The sequence below is a fragment of the Solanum tuberosum genome, unplaced genomic scaffold (genome assembly GCF_000226075.1).
Source record: "Solanum tuberosum cultivar DM 1-3 516 R44 unplaced genomic scaffold, SolTub_3.0 scf00547, whole genome shotgun sequence".
Classification (NCBI taxonomy): domain Eukaryota; kingdom Viridiplantae; phylum Streptophyta; class Magnoliopsida; order Solanales; family Solanaceae; genus Solanum; species Solanum tuberosum.
Genome location: NW_006239468.1, coordinates 89,523 through 108,117, shown reverse-complemented (window position 1 = coordinate 108,117; position 18,595 = coordinate 89,523). Strand labels below are relative to the sequence as shown.

Below are 18,595 nucleotides of genomic sequence, written 5' to 3'. Positions count from 1 at the left end.
ACATAAAAATTAAGAAGAAGGAATAAAAACGCCTAAAAAATTTCAGAATCGCACCAGTCACCATAAAATATCGATACAAATAAGATGCCAAAATTTTACATTTTTTCGTGATTGCTCGAAAAATATCAAAAATTTTAGTTTGTAAACGTCCCAAAAATATAAAAATCAAGAAAAAGACATAAAAACATCTCAAAATATTCTCGAATCGCACCATTCACGTTAGAATATCAAAACGAATAGAATAACAAAATTTTACATTTTTTGGTGAAGCCAAAAAAATATAATAAAATTAATTCGTAAATGTTCGACAAAATATAAAAATCAAGAAAAAGAAATAGAAACACCTCAAAAAAATTCTCAAATCGCACCAGTGAACTTAGAATATTGATACGAATGTATTATCAAAATTATTTATTTTTTCAAAATTGCCGGATAAATATCAAAAAATTAAATTCGTAAACGTCCGAAAAATATAAAAATCAAGAAAATGACATAAAAACATCTCGAAAAATTCTCGAATCGAACCAGACACCTTAGAATATCGATACGAATGAAATATCAAAATTTTATATTATTTCGTGACTTCCCAAAAAATATAAAAAAATTAATTCATAAACGTCCGAAAAATATAAAAATGAAGAAAAAGATACAAAACTACCTCAAAATTTTTTGAAACACAACAGTCACCTTAGAATTCGATACAAATGAAATATCAAAATTTTACATTTTTCGTGAATGCCCGAAAATTATCAAAAATTTTAATTCGTAAACCTCCGAAAAATAAAAAAATCAAGAAAAATCCCTTCAATATTCCCGAATCGCACCAGTCACATTAAAATATCGAAACCTCACATGTTTTCCTAAATGCCCGAAAAATATCAAAAATTTTAATTCGTAAAAGACAGAAAATATCAAAATCAAGAAAATGTACAAAAACACCTCAAAAAATTCCCGAATCGCACAAGTCACCTTAGAATATCGATACGACTAATATATAAAATATTTAAAAAAATTCGGGAATGCCCGAAAAATATCAAAAATTTCAATTCATAACGTATGAAAAATATTAAAATTAAGAAAAAGACATAATAATAATTCCTCAAAAAATTCCTGAATAGCACCGTCATCTAAGAATATTGATACGAATAAAATATAAAAAAAATTCGTAAAGGTCCGAAAAAATATAAAATGCAAGAAAAAGATTAAAAACACCTTAAAAATTCTTGAATCACACCTTGTCACCTTATAATATCGATACAAATAAAATATCCAAATTTTACATTTTTCGTAACTTCCCAAAAATATCTAAAATTTTAATTCGTAAACGTCTAAAACATATAAAATCAAGAACTGACATAAAAAACACCTAAAAAAATTCCCGAGTTGCACTACCTTAGAATATCGCTACGAATAAAATATCAAAATTTTACATTTTATTCAGACTACACGAAAAATATCAAAAATTTAAATTCGTAAACGTCGGAAAAAAATATAAAATCAAGAAAAAGACATAAAAACACCTCAAAAATTACTGAATCGCACCAGTCACTTTAGAATATTGATACGAATAAAATATCAAAATATTACATTTTTTCGTGATTGTCGGAAAATATAAAAAAAATTAATCGTAAACGTCCGAAAAATATTAAAATCTAGAAAAAGACATAAAAACACCTCAATAAATTCTCGAATTGCACCAGTCACCTTAGAATATCGATGATCATAAAATAATAATTTTTTCCTTTTTGTCATGACTGACCGAAAAATATCAAAAAATTTAATTAGTAAACGTCTGAAAAAATATAAAAATCAATAAACAGACATGAAGTATTAAAAATTCTCGAATCGCATCAGTCACATTGGAATATCGATACGAATAAAATATCAAAATATTACATATTTTCGTGTTTGTCTGAAAAATATCAAAAAATTTAATTTGTAAATGTCCGAAAAATATAAAAATCTCAAATATTTTTATTCGTAACCGTCAGAAAAATTTAAAAATAAGAAAAATGCATAAATATTTTCGAATCACACCAGTCTCCTTAGAATATCGATATGAATAGAATATCAAAATTTTACATTTTTCGTGACTGACCAAAATATATCAAAAAATTTAATTCATGAACGTCAAAAAAATATTAAAATCAAGAAAAAAGACATTAAAATACCTCAAAAAAATTCTGATTCGCACCAGTCACCTTAGAATATCGATACGAATAAAATATAAAAAAATTAATTCGTAAACATTAGACAAAATATAAAAATAAAGAAAAAGACATAAAAACACCTCAAAATATTTCCAAATCTCAACAGTCATCTTAGAATATCGATACAAATATATAAAAAATTTAAATTTTTTCGTGAATGCCCAAAAAATATCAATTCGTAAAGGTCTGAGAAATATTAAAATTAAGAAAAAGACATAATAGTATCACAAAAAATTCCTGAATCGCACTAGTCATCTTAGAATATTGATACGAATAAAATATCAAAAAAATTGTAAACGTTCGTAAAAATATCAAATTCAAGAAAAAGATTAAAAACACCTCAAAAATTGTTGTATCACACCTTGTCACCTTATAATATCGATACAAATAAAATATCCAAATTTTACATTTTTCGTAACAGCCGAAAAATATCTAAAAATTTAATTCGTAAATGTCTGAAACATATAAAAATCAAGAAGTAACATAAAAACACCTAAAAAAATTCCCGAGTCGCAATTGTTATCTTAGAATATCGATACGAATAAAATATCAAAATTTTACATTTTTTTGTAACTACCCGAAAAAATCAAAAATTTAAATTCGTAAACGTTTGAAAAAAATATAAATTCAAGAAAAAGACATTAAAACACCTAAAAAATTACTGAATCGCACTAGCCACATTAGAATATCAATACGAATATAATGTCAACATATTACATTTTTTCGTGATTGTCGGAATATATAAAAAAAATTAAATTGTAAACGTTCAAAAATATTAAAATCAAGAAAAAGAAATAAAAACACCTCAATAAATTCTCGAATAGCACCAGTCACCTTAAAATATCGATGCTCATAAAATATCAATTTTTTCCATTTTGTCGTGATTGACCAAAAAATATCAAAAAATTTAATTCGTAAATGTTCGAAAAAATATAAAAATCAATAAACGGACATGAAATATCTCAAAAAATTCTCGGATCGCATCAGTCACATTGGAATATCAATACGAATAAAATATTAAAATATTACATATTTTCGTGTTTGTCCGAAAAATATCGAAAAATCTAATTTGTAAATGTCCGAAAAATATAAAAATCACTAAAAAACATAAAAATACCTCAAAAATTCACGCTATACATAACTAACTAAAGATTTTCAGATATAGATTTGTCAATGAACTAATTTCTTGAACTTCACTTAACTTTATATTAACAACAACAAAAATAATTCTTAAACATGGTCAATTATGTTTCAATTAGAAAATGTAATGAGGATAATCATCAGATTACCTGGAATGGAAACTTCACCAGTTTAAGCAGATTTGCCAACTGTTGCAGAACCTCATGACTAGCAATCCTTCTTTTCAGTGAAGCGCACCCAAGAAGATGCCGAACAACACGAAATAAATGCATTTCTTAGAAGAATTTTGACTTGTGACGCTACTTATCTTCCCACGGCGCTTACCACCTTTCAGTTGCTGAATGTCCCCAGATATACACTCAAGTAAACTTGGTACACTTGATGTGACAGACATCCCAAGTGCATCTAAACACTGCTTCACAACGTCATTCTTCTCAACCAACTTATCAATGGTCGAGAGCAATTTAGCATTGGAAAAAAAATTGTGGCAGCCACCTCTTCCCATTCATACAAAGTAAAGCCACAAATATTAGTGCCTTTCCCTTCTAAACTTCACTTCCCTGCTCAATTAGAGTCAACAGATACAAAACAAGATTGTTGTCTTCGACCAAGGCAAGAAGGTACCTTCCAACACTTGGAGGTGTATGACTTTCAAGGGGGTTCATGTTCGAATGTTTAAGCAGATTTGTTGCTCTCGTGGATTACGCTTGACCAGGCTTGAAACCATAACCTTGAATGAAAGTTTTTCCATGACTCGTTGAATACTAGAAGGGCTAAAACGAACAAGACGAGCAAGCAAGACGCTGTTGTCAGCCTCATGATCTCCTGCTTTCCAGGAGCCCTAAATATGTAGCATAGGTTAGTAATGACATCTTGGCTGGTGAAACAAGCTGACAAATACCCTTCTTGATTGGAGATATTTTCAATTGTCCTTAGAGCATAAAGCTGAGTAAGTCATCCTCTTCGTTTCGTAAAAGTGATGAAACCAATGATATTATTGGACTTGTAACCTACAACATTAATATTTTCAGAAAGGAATGTTAAGACAGGATGTGAGGCTTTGCAATATGTAAAGATAGTACATATGCTTGTATGATTTTATCATAGTTTTTCCATAACCCCAAGAGAAATATCTTAACACACTTGTTTAATTTACTACTATATAGTGTTGCATTACAAGAGAATTTGAAGCTTATAAGTTCATCCAGTTCACTAATTAAAAGATAAATGGTTTTTAACCCATTAATAAGTATACCATTTATATCCTAGAGACAAATTGCATTTTTTCTCATAAGAGCTGCATTGGTGCTAGAACTGTGTTTCTGACAGTGTCTATGCTTTGAAGTGATTGATCATAGAACACTTAATACTTACAAACTAATTGCAATATAGCTTAGTAATTTATTGTGTAGAGGATTTTTAACAAATATAACACTCCATCCGTTTCAATTTGTTGATCCTACTTTCCTTTTTTGTATGTTTCAAAAACAATGTGTCTTCTCTTTTTGGGCAACTCTTAAATTTCATCTTTCCACATGACATATTTAAGACCACGAGATTCAAGAACATTTGGTACATTCTACATATCTTTAGTTTAGATTCACAATATTCAAAAGACTTCTTTACTTTCTTAAACTCCATGCCAAGTCAAAACAAGACAAAAATTAATATGGAGGGAGTAACAAACTTGACAAGCTGCACCAATAAGAAGTTACAACAACAAAGATACCTGCCAATAGGATGAGGGTCAGCTGTCCTTAGATGGAGATTCCATTGGTTTATTATCCTGGGCATGCTCATTTATAGTAGATATATAAAATAGTAATTCGCCCAAAGCAGCCATGGAAAACCTTCTCACTCTCTGTTGCATGTCTCTCAGACCATCAGTTAGTGCACCTAATATTCCAGAATTTTCCAGCTCATCCCCAAAAAAAGTAGAGTGACGAATCAACAAGCCAATAAGTTAAGAAAATTGAGCATGCAACAGATAAACCTTGGAGTGACTAAGCATTTTGGCTAGAACCAACACAATAGAGTCATTGATCAAGATGTTGGTTACATCAGCTTTGATGCTAAAAAAGCTCAAGGTATCTGATCACATTTTGCTTCTCCCCTTAGGGAGTATTCCCACTAATAATGATGATTCTACTATTCTTATTGCTCATTTGACATTTTGACAAAATCAAACAGTTGAGGTGGTGCATCAAATGAAAGTGAAGGAATTGCATCTGAACCTTTATCTGATTTTCTGTGAGGCATTACAGTTCAGACTGAGAAATCAGATGGACGCCAAATAATATCTGAAAGGTTCGTAGATGGTTTTGAGATATCAGAGAAATCATATTTTTATAAGAACTAGAAGAGGAAAAGGAAGCATGATTGAACTTCAACGTCATATAATTGGTCAAAAGCACTTCCAAACAGTTTACCTTTAATGAACTTCCAAACAGATATGCCACCAATTTAACTTTTTCTTTGTTCATTTTAGGGTAAAAAAGAGGGAAGATAGAGGTGAACTACCTGGGAGGAAGGTGTTTTTTATATATCACTCAATTTTCTTGCTAATCCAAAATCACACAGCTGCCAGGAAACAAATAGAACTTTAACATCACATAACTGGTAAAAAGCTCATCATGATGTGTAAAAATCACAACATAAATATCACCATACTTTCGTGATCCCATTTTCATCCAACAGGATGTTTGATAGCTTTAAGTCACAGTAAATTATTCCCTTTGAATGCAAGTATCTGGTATAGTAGACAAAACACCAAAAAATAATTCATGCCAACAACAACGTGTTACAAAAGAACAATGAAGGCTAAAGTTACTAACTTGCAGAAGAGCTCTAACAAGGCCACAAGCATGTTCATGTATTGAATATTCAAGAAGCTTACCATCTTCAACCAGAGATTAAAAGATGTTAAAATCTCCCAGGTGTGGTTTAAACTAAAATATAGGTAAGATGATGCAGATGCAAGTTGTTACATTACCAACTACAGTAAACTGTGGTCATTTTGACTACTCTTTAAATACAAATAAAAAAGAAACCTATTTCTTTCACATCATTTTGCTGGCACAAGAAACAAGTTACCTTTATTTGTGAGACTACAAATGACTCTATGAAAGTGTTCAATCACACATGACACTGATGTCCTTAGTGCCTGTTTGGGAAATCCCAATGTAGGCATGCAACAAATTTACCATGAAACCTCAATATCCCACGCCTCTACTAAAAAAATGACCAAGAAGAATTAGGGTGTGTCACATATTTTGGATGTTCGTGTCTAATGTCAGCATAATATTCCAACACAATAGTTATACCACTGGAACAATGAAATGTATTTATAAAATAGCAGACCTGCCAGTGCTTACCTGCTGCAATAAGCTCATGAGATTTCTTCCAACAAAATATTCTAAAACCAACCATAGGTGTGCAGATGTTTCATACCTATGGATAGGTTGAATTAGAAAATATGTCAGAGAAACCTTCTTATTAAACACCAAAATGACCTTTACCACATAAACAGAATTGAAGAAAAAGAGAGGGGTTACATGGAAGACATGAAAAAGATAAATCTCAGCAGGAGTAGAACTTCAATACATTTGCATGATCTATAGAATGAAGAATTCTGACCTATAGCAAATGTAGCCATAGAAGAATAAGTACATGAATAGAGGAAACTGAAGGAAATAGATTTTAAGAAAAGAGGTTGGGGTTCTTGATCATTTGTTCACGAGACTTCAAATTTATGCCACATAATAGAAAGAATGTGTTATGACTCATATAATTTCCAATAATCTCATAACTACAATAGTCACAAGCATCAACAATCCTTAACATCTAGATATATGATGAGGCAAGTTGTTTTCTAAGACCACGCTTACGAAAAGCATATACATTTTGAAGTAGTTTAGCTGCTTTTGAAGATTTGCAAGAACTATAGATAATGTTAAAACAATTGAGTAAGCTGATCCATTAGCACTGTAGATTAGCAAGCACCAATAGAATTTTACCGCAAGTCAATGAATATAACTTACACAACAATGTGTTGTAAGCTGACAGTTTCTAAAGTCCATACTGAGGAGGGTTCACATATAATTACCCTGTAACATAACATTTTTCCTTTGTATCTATTCCTCTAAAAAAGTAGACTACAATTAAAAATCAAAAGTATTATGAAGTTATCAAATTTCTAAGAGAGCTATTGGGTAGCTAATAAATTTTGCAGCTTGGTTCCCAATTCAATCGTAAATTATCTTCTTCCCAATAGGGTGGCCTAGCAATCAAATAGATCAAGTAACAGCTTAGGAACTAAGGTTCAAATTTCACAAAAGACGACACTAGGTGATATCTTCTCATCTACCTACAACTTCATGTGCATAGTTAAACATACAGTACTATGTAATACAATATACGGTGCCCAAATACCAATGTTATCAAGAGGATAAATCAGGCACTTTCACAGTTTTATACTTAGAGGTGCAAGCAAATACAACTAAGGGTCCATCGAAAACAGTTTAATCACTCTACCTCCCAAGGTAAGGAAAAGGTCGGTTTACACTCTACCCTCCTCAAACCCCACTTTATGACATTATGTTGTGTACGTTTTAGTTGTTGTAGGTGAAATCAAATTCAATCCCTCCACCATATGTTTTTTCAGAATGAGAACCTTGTCAACAAAACATAAAATAGTAATAACAGAATGAACAAGCAATAGTCTTGGAGAAAACTACCTTTAGTAATTTCAGATTCATCGATTTCCTCTTCTTCTTTTCCAATCACGGTGATGCTATCCAAGCTCTCCACTTTTTGTTGATGGCTTTGAGCATTTTTGGCAGCAAGTTCTTGTTCCTTCCTCTCAATGTCGAATTTATTCAACTTTTCTTGAAACTCCTCATTGCATTTTTCAGCTCTTGACCTCTTTTTGCCTCAAGTTCACTTTATTTCTTCAAATATCCTAAATCAACTCTTCATTTCATTTTCATGCCAATATGAAAAAAACCACGTTAAAAGCACCAATTTTAAACTAAAGCAAGCAAAAATAACTATGAGAAGAGCCTCAAATGAGTGGAAATTCACCACTCATCAGCACTCCCAACTTAGAAACTTTGTTTGTCCTCAAGTAAAGAAAATCAAAACCACAAAAGGCTCTTATTTCAAGATACACCACAAATCAATTTCCCTTTCTCAATTAAGCACAAAGGTAGTGGCTTCGGTTGGTACTAACAAATATTCCACATGCAAAATTTTCACAAAAGAAATCCTCTCATTCTCATGAAACATTTTCAAAAACCAAGAATCATTTAAGTGACAACAACTCAAAATCAAGAAATGACTCAACTCATTAACTCTTTCATATGCTCACTTGACTCAATTAGGAATTTTCAAAATCACAACTTTTTCAACTTACATGCCCTCACAAGAAAGAAGTGTCCCCAAAAACCACACACACATGTAAACAAGACAAGAGACAAATATGCAAACACTCACACTCACAAAGAATCATCTCATGCACACAAATGTCACACCATAGGCTTGCCCATATTTTCAATCAACCTTGACTCAACTCCATTTGGTTAGAAATCTCAAAGGACTTTGTCAAGCTTGTAATGTAGGCTTAGGGAAGGTAAGGATACTATATAGGTATAAGTGACTACACCCTCCTCGATCACTACACAACAACTCCTCATTTCCAACTTTCTCCACTTTTTAAACCCATGCACATTTCACACTATTTTTCATTTTTCTTTTCTTATTTCCACTCTAAATTCCCCCACATGCAACCATTTTCAACTTTTGGAGGATTCAAGTCTCATTTATTCATTTTCTTTCTTTCTTTTCCAAAGCTTTTTCTTTCTTTAAGACTTCCATCCATCCTTCAATTTCTCTCTTCTTTTTTTTACATCAAGCCCTCATGTGGTAAGCATCCCTTCAATGAATTTTCCATAACAACACCAACTTAGGCTTTTAGTGTCAACTTTCACAACCTCAAGTTCAAGGAGGGAATTTTCTTTCTTTCTATTTCAATAAAAATAGGATAAGGCTTGTTATGTGGTTGCCAATAAAAATGATGAGACTCAAGGGAGACAACTAAGGATATATTTAATGCAAAGGTGGGATTAGGCTTTTAGTGTCAACTTTCACAACCTCAAGTTCAAGGAGGGAATTTTCTTTCTTTCTATTTCAAAGCTTATTCTTTCTTTAAGACTTTCCATCCATCCTTTAATTTCTCTCTTCTTTTTTTTTCTTTCTTTTTTTACATTGCGCCTTCATATGGTAAGCATCCCTTCAATGAATTTCCCATAACAACTCCAACTTAGGTTTTTAGCCTCAACTTTCACAACCTCAAGTTCAAGGAGGGAGGGGTTCAAAAGAGGGTTACTTTTTCAAAAAGGATAAGGCTTGTAATGTGTTTACCAATAAAAAGGATTAGGCTCAAAGGGGACAACTAAGGATATATTTAGCGCAAAGGTGGGATTTTTAAGCCAAGTGGACTTCAGGAACATCAAAGAAAGCCTAAGATCATTTCTCCAACCAAACTCAATCAAGACCAACCGGGCAAGTTGTAGGTGACAAACGTGAACACAAGGCATTATTCAACAACTCACCACACATGGCCTGCAAATCAATCAAGATTGTTCAAAATCTTACTTCCTTTTCAAAATACAAGTAGCATTGAACAGTTTAACCGCTAACGAATCAAAAGTCACAAAAAAGAGTTGTAAGAGTTGTCACAAAATCATTCATAACATGCTCAACCTTTTAAAAACAAGAGGTATGCTTAACATTATTCACATGTATGACTATGTTCTTAGTACCAACCAAGTCAAAACTTTCCCAAAAAGATGACGATTTTTCCCTTAAGAAAGTCGTTAGCCAATCCATCATCAGGAAACCTCATGCATCTATTCGGGAATGGCTACTCAAACTTCGCCCCAATCAACGCCAATCAAACACTCACAATCAATCAATGATTTACCCTTAAGAAAGTCATCACTCTCTATCCATCATCGGGCATCATCAATCCAAATCTTGTTATCAAAATAAAAACAAAGAAGCTACAAACTACACATTAGAAACTAAAAAAGACCAATCCAACACAATATCAGCAAAAACATCCTCAATAACAAAGTCCGACAAGGGCACAGCAGTCCATAACAAAGAACAAAAGTACGCCCGACAAGGATACAATCACCATATGCAGAAATAATCAATAAAATGACTACAAGGAGAGTATCCCCAACTGAAAATGAGACTGTGTCCTCACTTCGGGCCAAGTAATCATCATATTTTCGGGCACATTCTACCTATAGGAACCTACTCTCATAAAAAGTACTCTTCCTCCTCAATTTTGCCTATAGGAAAATAGTCTAATCTCTCAACCTCCCAAGGTAAGGATAAGGTCGGTGTACACTCTACCCTCCCCAAACTCCACTTTATGAGATTATGTTGTGTACATTGTTTTTGTTGTTGTAGGTGAAATCAAATTCGAAACTTCACCAATCCAATTCCACTTCCCTAGAAAATTCTATACAAATTAAATCTAAATCTCAAATTACAATTAAAATTCAAATATAAAAAACATGGAAACTTTTTTCATGGGGTTTCTTACTTCAAGAACCTTGTTTTTCTGAGATTTATCCACACTTTTAATCGCAAAATACTCGATTGTCTTCTTGTTTCTTCCTTTATATATAGTCTGTAAAAAGACAAGAAAAAACAAAAAAAACTTAAACGACACAGTCAATCTAAAGCATAAACAAAAGAACATAGAAAGAAAAAAAAACCATTACCAGCGTCTTGCACGGCCAAAAACTTCATATGTATGATACTGATTCATATTTTTTTCACTTGCTCATACAAAATCACTTAGCTAGGGTTTTTCTTCTTTTAGTCTGCAAAAAAATCAAAAAAACAAACTTAAACAACACAGTTAACCTAAAAACGCAAACAAAAGAAGAACATAGAAAGAAAAAAATCAATACCAAGTGTTTTCGTGGCCAAAAGCTTCATATGTATGATACCGATTCATATTTTTCACTGGCTCACACAAAAACACTAAGCTACGGTTTTTCCTCTTTTCCTAAATCTGAAATTGAAACTAATCAAAGAGATTACTGAAGAATTTCATTGAAATCGATAAAAAAATCTTTATTGAAATCAAGAATTTCATTAAAAAACGGTGAGATTTGTGAGGATGATAAGAGAGTGAGTGTGTGCAACGGTCCGATAGGGGTATATTGAAATGAAATGAAAATTATTTTTCTTTTAGAGAAATGAAAATTATTTTTCTTTTAGAGAAAAGAAAAATTAAAAAATTAGAATAGGGGGCAAAAAAGGTATATTTTGTTTGTTTTATAATTGTCCACTAATTAATGTACTAAAATTTGCATCCATAAATACATTTTTAGTGGATTAAGGTATAATATCTAATTTGAAAACAAAATTACTTTTTTTTTTTTAGTTTTACGAGATAAATATGCTTTATATTATAAAAAAAAAGTTATTTTAGTTATTGAAAAATAAAAAAAAATTGTAATCGAAAGTGGTCTTTTTTCTTGTCTCATCAATCCCAATTTATCTGGGTATTGATAAATTCCTTTATTTCTACATATTACTTCTAAAAGGTTGTGACTAATAAAGTTTATATATAAATCCAAAAGGATCCATCCAAAGGTAGTATTTTGAGTGGAAAAAGTCAAGAGAGAGTGAGATCAATAGAGAGAGAAAAATTCAAACTGAGAGATATTTGTTTCTTTAATATTTTTGAGATGTTTCAAACAGGTATGGAAATTGAAGTTCAAACTCAAAACGACATCAACTGTGTTAATGTGTTGATCAAACGATTGGAGGAGAAGAATGTAACCGTAGCTAATTTAAGGAGAGAAACTGTTTTTCATACAAGGTGTGGGATAAATGGTAATATTTTCTCTATGATTATTGATAGTGAATGTGGTACTAATGTAGTAAGTTCATATGTTTTGGAGAAGTTGAAACTTACATGCATTAAACACACTACTCCTTATAAGCGGCAATGGTTGAATGATTTTGGTGAGCTTAAGTTGACTAAGCAATGCATGATTTCGCTCTCCATTGGGAGATATTCTGATAAGGTTCTTTGTGATGTCATTCCAATGCAAAATTGTCACATCATGCTTGGGCAGCCATGGCAATTTAATAGGAGTGTAATTCATGATAGGAGAAAGAATAGAGTTTCTCTTGAACTATACAAAAGAAAATATACACTTGCACCTTTAACTCCAGCCCAAGTTTACGAAGATCAGAAGCGCATGAAAGAAGCAATGGAGAAATTTGAGAGAGGAAAAAGGGAGTTCATTCTGACATTCCAAGAAAGGAAAAAGGAGAGGCCGTGTTGTGTGAAGAAAATGAGATGTCAAGTGAGAAAAAAAGTGAGAATGAGAGAAAATAAAATAGATATGACCATGAGATCAAAAAAGAAAAGGATGATAGTAAGGTCGAGAGAAAAACAAGAAAGTTTGAGTGAGGTTATTTCTTATTCTAACTCTAGAATTCCTACTATTTCTTCTGGTTGTTTTGACTCTCTTGTAGATACTCATGGAAAAGTATGCATTGAAAAATCAAGGTCATTGGATGTACTTAATCCTAAAGTGGTTGATTATTGTGAGTTGAAAAGGGTGTTTGCTACTAGTGATGATCAGGTACATGATTATGACCACTTCAATGCTTATTTTGATACAATGTATGTTGAAGAATGAGTGAATAGTATTTATGTGGAAGAATATTTGGGAGGTATAATTGAAGATGCTTGGCTATATCACAAAAGTTTACAATTTGATAGGAATTTTATATTGTCTTTGTTATGCCCATTGGAGTACTTTATTGATAGAGCTAAATTGAAGTTCCATGTATAATTCGCAATGGCATCTACACAAGGAGTTCGTTGTGTTTATATAAGTAGGAGAATTTTCTATTGGGATGATCATGTTCACATGCATTATAAGGGTGTATTTATACATGCCAGGATTAATTGGGTTAAGTGGACACATGGTCACTATCTTATTTTGTTCCTACCATTGTTGCTTTCGAGTAATGGATGTTGTTTGCTAATGCATGTCGTCTTGATTTTGAGAGATTTAAATTCGAGGACGAATTGTTCTCAAGAAGAGGGGAATGATAGCATCCATGTCAGCCTATTTGTACTAAAGTTGACGGGATTCAATACAAAATCAAGAATATGTTTATCACGAAAGAGGTGTCCAAATTCAAGCCCAAAAGAAAGAAGATTGGGTCACACGAAGCCCAATAAAAGAGTCCAAAAAGCTGAACGCTCAAAGTCAAAAGTTTCTATTTTAAAAGTTCCCTAGTTTAAAAAATTTCCTAGTTTAAAAGTTTCCTAGTTTAAAGTTTCCTAGTTTAAAAGTTACCTAGTTTAAAGTTTTACTAGTTTAAAGTTTCCATAAAGTAGGATTTAAATCCTATTCTATTTGGGATAGGTTTTCCCTATATATTGATGTTATTATTTTAGAACATACATGATTAAGATTATTTGAGAGGTTTCTCTTCTTTACACCTTTGTGTGTGGTGACTATGGATGTCACGCCCCGAGCCTACACCCTGGGTGGGACTGGCACTGGAAGACCATTGCTGGTCCCAAGCGAACCCTTAGCCTGGCTTACATAACTCATCGAAAGACAATATTCATATCTATAATGAACAATGAACTTAACTGAACTGAATAATAAAATAACTGAGAATGTTTTAAAGATTAAACATTCAACTTGGCCAAAAGTGGCAACCCAAGTCTTAACAATAAGGAAATGAAAATGAAAAGACTCACAAGACTAACATTTGACTGTCTATGCAGCCTCTAAAACAACCGAGATGGATGTTGGGACAAACCCCACAACATCCTAATGAACTAACTAGAAAGCAATGAAAATAAATCCTCCAGAATGCAAGGAGGCTCACCGACTGACTCTGAACTGCTCACTGGATCAACGGTGCTCTGGGATGCCGATCCTAGTTACCTGTGTCTGCATCATAAGACGATGCAGGCCAACTGACATCAGTACATTGAATGTACGAGTATGTCAGTTGGAATGCTAAACAATACATAGGCTTGAAAAGATTATGAAAGAAACACTTACCTTGGCTCTTCTTAACTCACGAATAACTTCACTCAAAATAAAGCAATGAACACATGTAATATATGGGAAGCTTTATAAAACAGTAAAAAGAACTTATATCGTTAAAGGAAATGCAATAACAAACTCAACTTTACTCATATAATAAAATAATATAGTTTCAGTGGGAGATTCTCTAACCGACAACCACCACTATGAACTTAAGTGGTGATACATCGTCCTTACCATCACGCTGCCATACTGTCCTATACTTTGCCGTCATACAGAACTACTTAACTTAGTGGATCCACTAGCTTAATTTATGTGATCATCTAAAAAGTATGACCCATTAATACCCATGATGGCTACATGGTTTATGGAGACTAGAGTTAATATGAACTCGCGTCCCCATATCGGTGCTCAATACTACTCCCAAAATATACTTAGCTCATATGTTTTTAAAACAACTTCTTTCTTTGGTTTGAGATAATTACTCAAAACTTAGCTTAAAGGCTTCTTGAAATCAATGTTCCCTTTTCTTGCTCAAATTTGAAAACATTTATAAACTCTTAGGGAATACTTAGTTCCCTTATAGCTTCTTTGAGAAATAAACTCAACTCTTTAGTCTTAGCCTAACTTGAAACTTTTAGTCTTAAAACAAAGTTGGAGGATTTGTAAAAGACCCTTGAAAACTTTGATGACTTCACTTGAATTGACTCTTAACTTTCCCTCAATTGAATTATGGATTCAAGGATTATGATTTGTGATAGGAAAGGTCTCTTGATGTTTAGGAATGATTTCAAATAACTAAACTTGAGAAAAGTTACGAAATCACCGTCTTGGAACAAGTCCGCGACACGGAGATTCTCCTAAATAAATGCTCGCATAATTAAATTTTGAGATAGAGGAGTCCGCTTCCTATCCGCGACGCAGAGGAAATATTTGCTCACTGGGGGAACAAGTCCGCGACGCGGACTTCTTTCAGGAACCCTACTCGACTTTTCCCTTCTTTGTTTTCCAGCCCCAATTCTCCTAAACTTGACTATTTTTCTCAAATTCATTTTAGATCCCGATGCCCAGCATATATACTCAAGAACCTAACTAAAAACAACCCTGAAACACAACATAAGGGTCTCAGAAACTCCACAATTCAACCAAATTCACGAACAACATTCAAATTCCAGAATTCATATCAAGAACACTAACTTTCAAACTCTTTTAGGATGAATTGCGCTGAACTAAACATGTTTGGCACGTGTGTGAATGAACCCAATGCTATGAGAGACTCACATACTTTGTAGGATCACTTCCTTGGTGAAATCCACAACCAAAATCGATCGTTCTTGGCGAATCTTGCTTTTCCTCTTCTCTTTTCTCTTCTTTTCTCTTTTCTCGGAGCCCTAGCATGAAATTTCAACTTTTCTAAACTGGCTAAATCTGATTTTTACCCCAATTAACTCCTAAAAACGAATTAGAATAATTCGGTAAGGAAAAGACTAAATTACCCTTCCAAATCCGGATTGGACATTTCCTTATTTGAACATCCCAACTTCCAAAGGGAATATGTCACTCATAAGAACTAGGAATTCCGCAAACTTAACGGCGTTGGAAAGATCATTCCAAGAGAGTTCCAGCCATATCTAGAAGTACACCTAACTCATCCTGAGCAAGGAGTTATGGCCGTTTGAAGTTGACCAAAAACTCCATTTTCCTAACATAAACAAATTTCCAGATTTGTCACTATTTCCAAAAACAATTATTTCAAGTTCTTAGCTTCTTCCTAACTATTTCAAATTGCGAGATGTTATAATATCTCCCCCTTGGGAATATTCGTCCTAGATTGAGATTACTCCTACTAGGTTAAGGGTGGTAACATCAAGTTCAAACACCCAACAAGCAAATGCAAACAAATAACATGCTCACTCATAATTTAAAGAGTACTAAGAAGAGAATTAGTACCTTGGTCTGCATTTTCTCCGGATTCAAAGAGATGTAGATATCTCTTCTTCATATCCTCTTCAGCTTCCCAAGTAGCTTCTTCAAGAAATTGGGTCCTCCAAAGGAATTTGACTGATGCAACATCTTTTGTCCTCAACTTGCAAACTTAGCGATCTAGAATCTGAATCTGAATCTCCTCATAAGATAAGCTATCCTTGACCTCAATATTTTTAGTTGGTATGATCAATGAAGGATCGCTCATGCACTTTTTCAACATGGAGATGTGAAACACCGGATGAACTACTGCTAGCTCTTGTGGTAGCTCTAACTCATAAGCTACATTGTCAATCCTCTTGGCTATTCTATAAGGTCCAATATACCGGGGACTAAGCTTCCCCTTCTTACCAAACCTCACAACACCCTTCATGGGTGAAACTTTTAAATATACCCAATCAACTACCTCGAATTCTAACGCCCTTCTCTTAACATCAGTGTAGGATTTTTGACGAATCTGTGCTGTTTTCTATCTCTCTTGAATTACTTTCACCTTCTCCATAGCTTGATGAACTAAATCTGGTCCTATTAACCCTGCTTCACGAACTTCAAACCATCCAATAGGAGATCTGCATCTTCTCCCATAAAAAGCTTCATAAGGTGCCATTTGGATGCTCGAGTGATAACTATTGTTGTAAGCAAACTCAATGAAAGGTAGGTGATCATCCTTATTCCTTTTTAAATCAATCACACAAGCCCTTAACATATCTTCTAATATCTGAATAGTGCACTCTGCTTGTCTGTCAGTCTGAGGATGAAAGGCAGTACTTAAGTTCACCTTCGAACCCAAACCTTTCTGAAAAGATTTCCAGAACTGTGTAGTAAATTGTGCACCTCTATCTGAAATAATGGAGACTGGGACTCCATGAAGTCTTACCACCACTTGAATATATAACCTGGCATAATCTTCTGCTAAATGGGTAGTCTTTACCGGCAGAAAATGGGCTGATTTTGTCATTCTATCGACAATCACCCAAATAGAATCATGCTGTCTGCGAGCCTTGGCAGCCTGTGATGAAATCCATATTAATCATCTCCCACTTCTATTCCGGAAGTTCTATATTCTGCGCCAAACCACCGGGGCCTTTGGTGTTCTACTTTAACTTGTTGGCAGTTTGGACACTTAGAAACAAATTCTGCAATGCCATTATGCATTCTATTCCACCAATACACTTCTTTCATATCACGATACATCTTGGTGGAACCTGGATGAATGGAATATCTGGAGCTATGAGCTTCCTCAATGATCTTCTCTTGGAGTCCATCCACCATTGGTACACACAACCTACCTTGATATCTCAATACACCATCTCCCCCTTGTTCAAAATCTAATAATTTTTTCTTATGAACATTTGCCTTCAATTCAAGCAAAATAGGGTCTTGGTCTTGCTTGTCTTTTACTTCTGCCAGTAATGATGACTCAGCCCCATTCGTCACCACTATTCCTCCTTTTGTGGAATCCATAAGTCTGACTCCCAGGCGTGCCAGTCTGTGCACATATTCTGCTAACTCTCTCTTTCCTTCTTCAACATGGGCGGTGCTACCCATAGACAACCTGCTTAAGGAATCAGCAACAACATTAGCCTTACCTAGGTGGTAAAGAATACTCATGTTGTAGTCCTTGACTAACTCTAACCACCTTCTCTATCTGAGATTAAGCTCTTTCTGAGTGAACAGATATTGAAGGCTCTTATGATCGGTGAACACATCCACATGAACACCATACAAATAATGGTGCCATATCTTCAAAGCGAAAACTACAGCAGCCAACTCTAGATCATGGGTTGGATAATTCTTTTCATGAACTTTCAACTGTCTGGAGGCATAAGCTATACTTTGCCATTCTGCATTAAGACACAACCCAAACCAACTTTAGATGCATCACAATACACCACAAAACCTTGAGTACCTTCTAGTAAGGTAAAAGCTGGGGCAGTAGTCAACCTCTTTTTAAATTCCTGAAAGCTTTTCTCACAAGCTTCAGACCATTGAAATTTCAGTGTTTTCTGAGTCAACTTGGTCAAAGGAGAAGAAATAGACGAGAACCCCTCTACAAACCTTCTATAATAACCAGCTAAACCCAAGAAACTCCTAATATCAGTTGGAGATGTGGGTCTAGGCAAATTCTGCACTGCCTCAATTTTC

The 18,595-nt window shown here is 33.6% G+C and overlaps 1 long non-coding RNA gene across 6 annotated transcripts; it reads right to left on the bottom strand.

The window, feature by feature from the left end:
- Positions 1-3,316: 3,316 nt before the first annotated feature.
- On the bottom strand, positions 3,317-11,593 carry LOC107058560 (uncharacterized). Of its 6 annotated transcripts, XR_001472120.1 has the most exons (7): positions 11,339-11,593; positions 11,147-11,248; positions 10,966-11,052; positions 6,021-8,321; positions 5,871-5,930; positions 5,080-5,650; positions 3,317-4,360 (listed from the first exon to the last, which is right to left on the bottom strand). It is a non-coding gene; the product is annotated as an uncharacterized lncRNA (long non-coding RNA). The 6 variants fall into 6 exon arrangements; XR_001472118.1 differs by having other exon boundaries at positions 5,871-8,321; XR_001472117.1 differs by having other exon boundaries at positions 5,080-5,930.
- Positions 11,594-18,595: the final 7,002 nt, after the last annotated feature.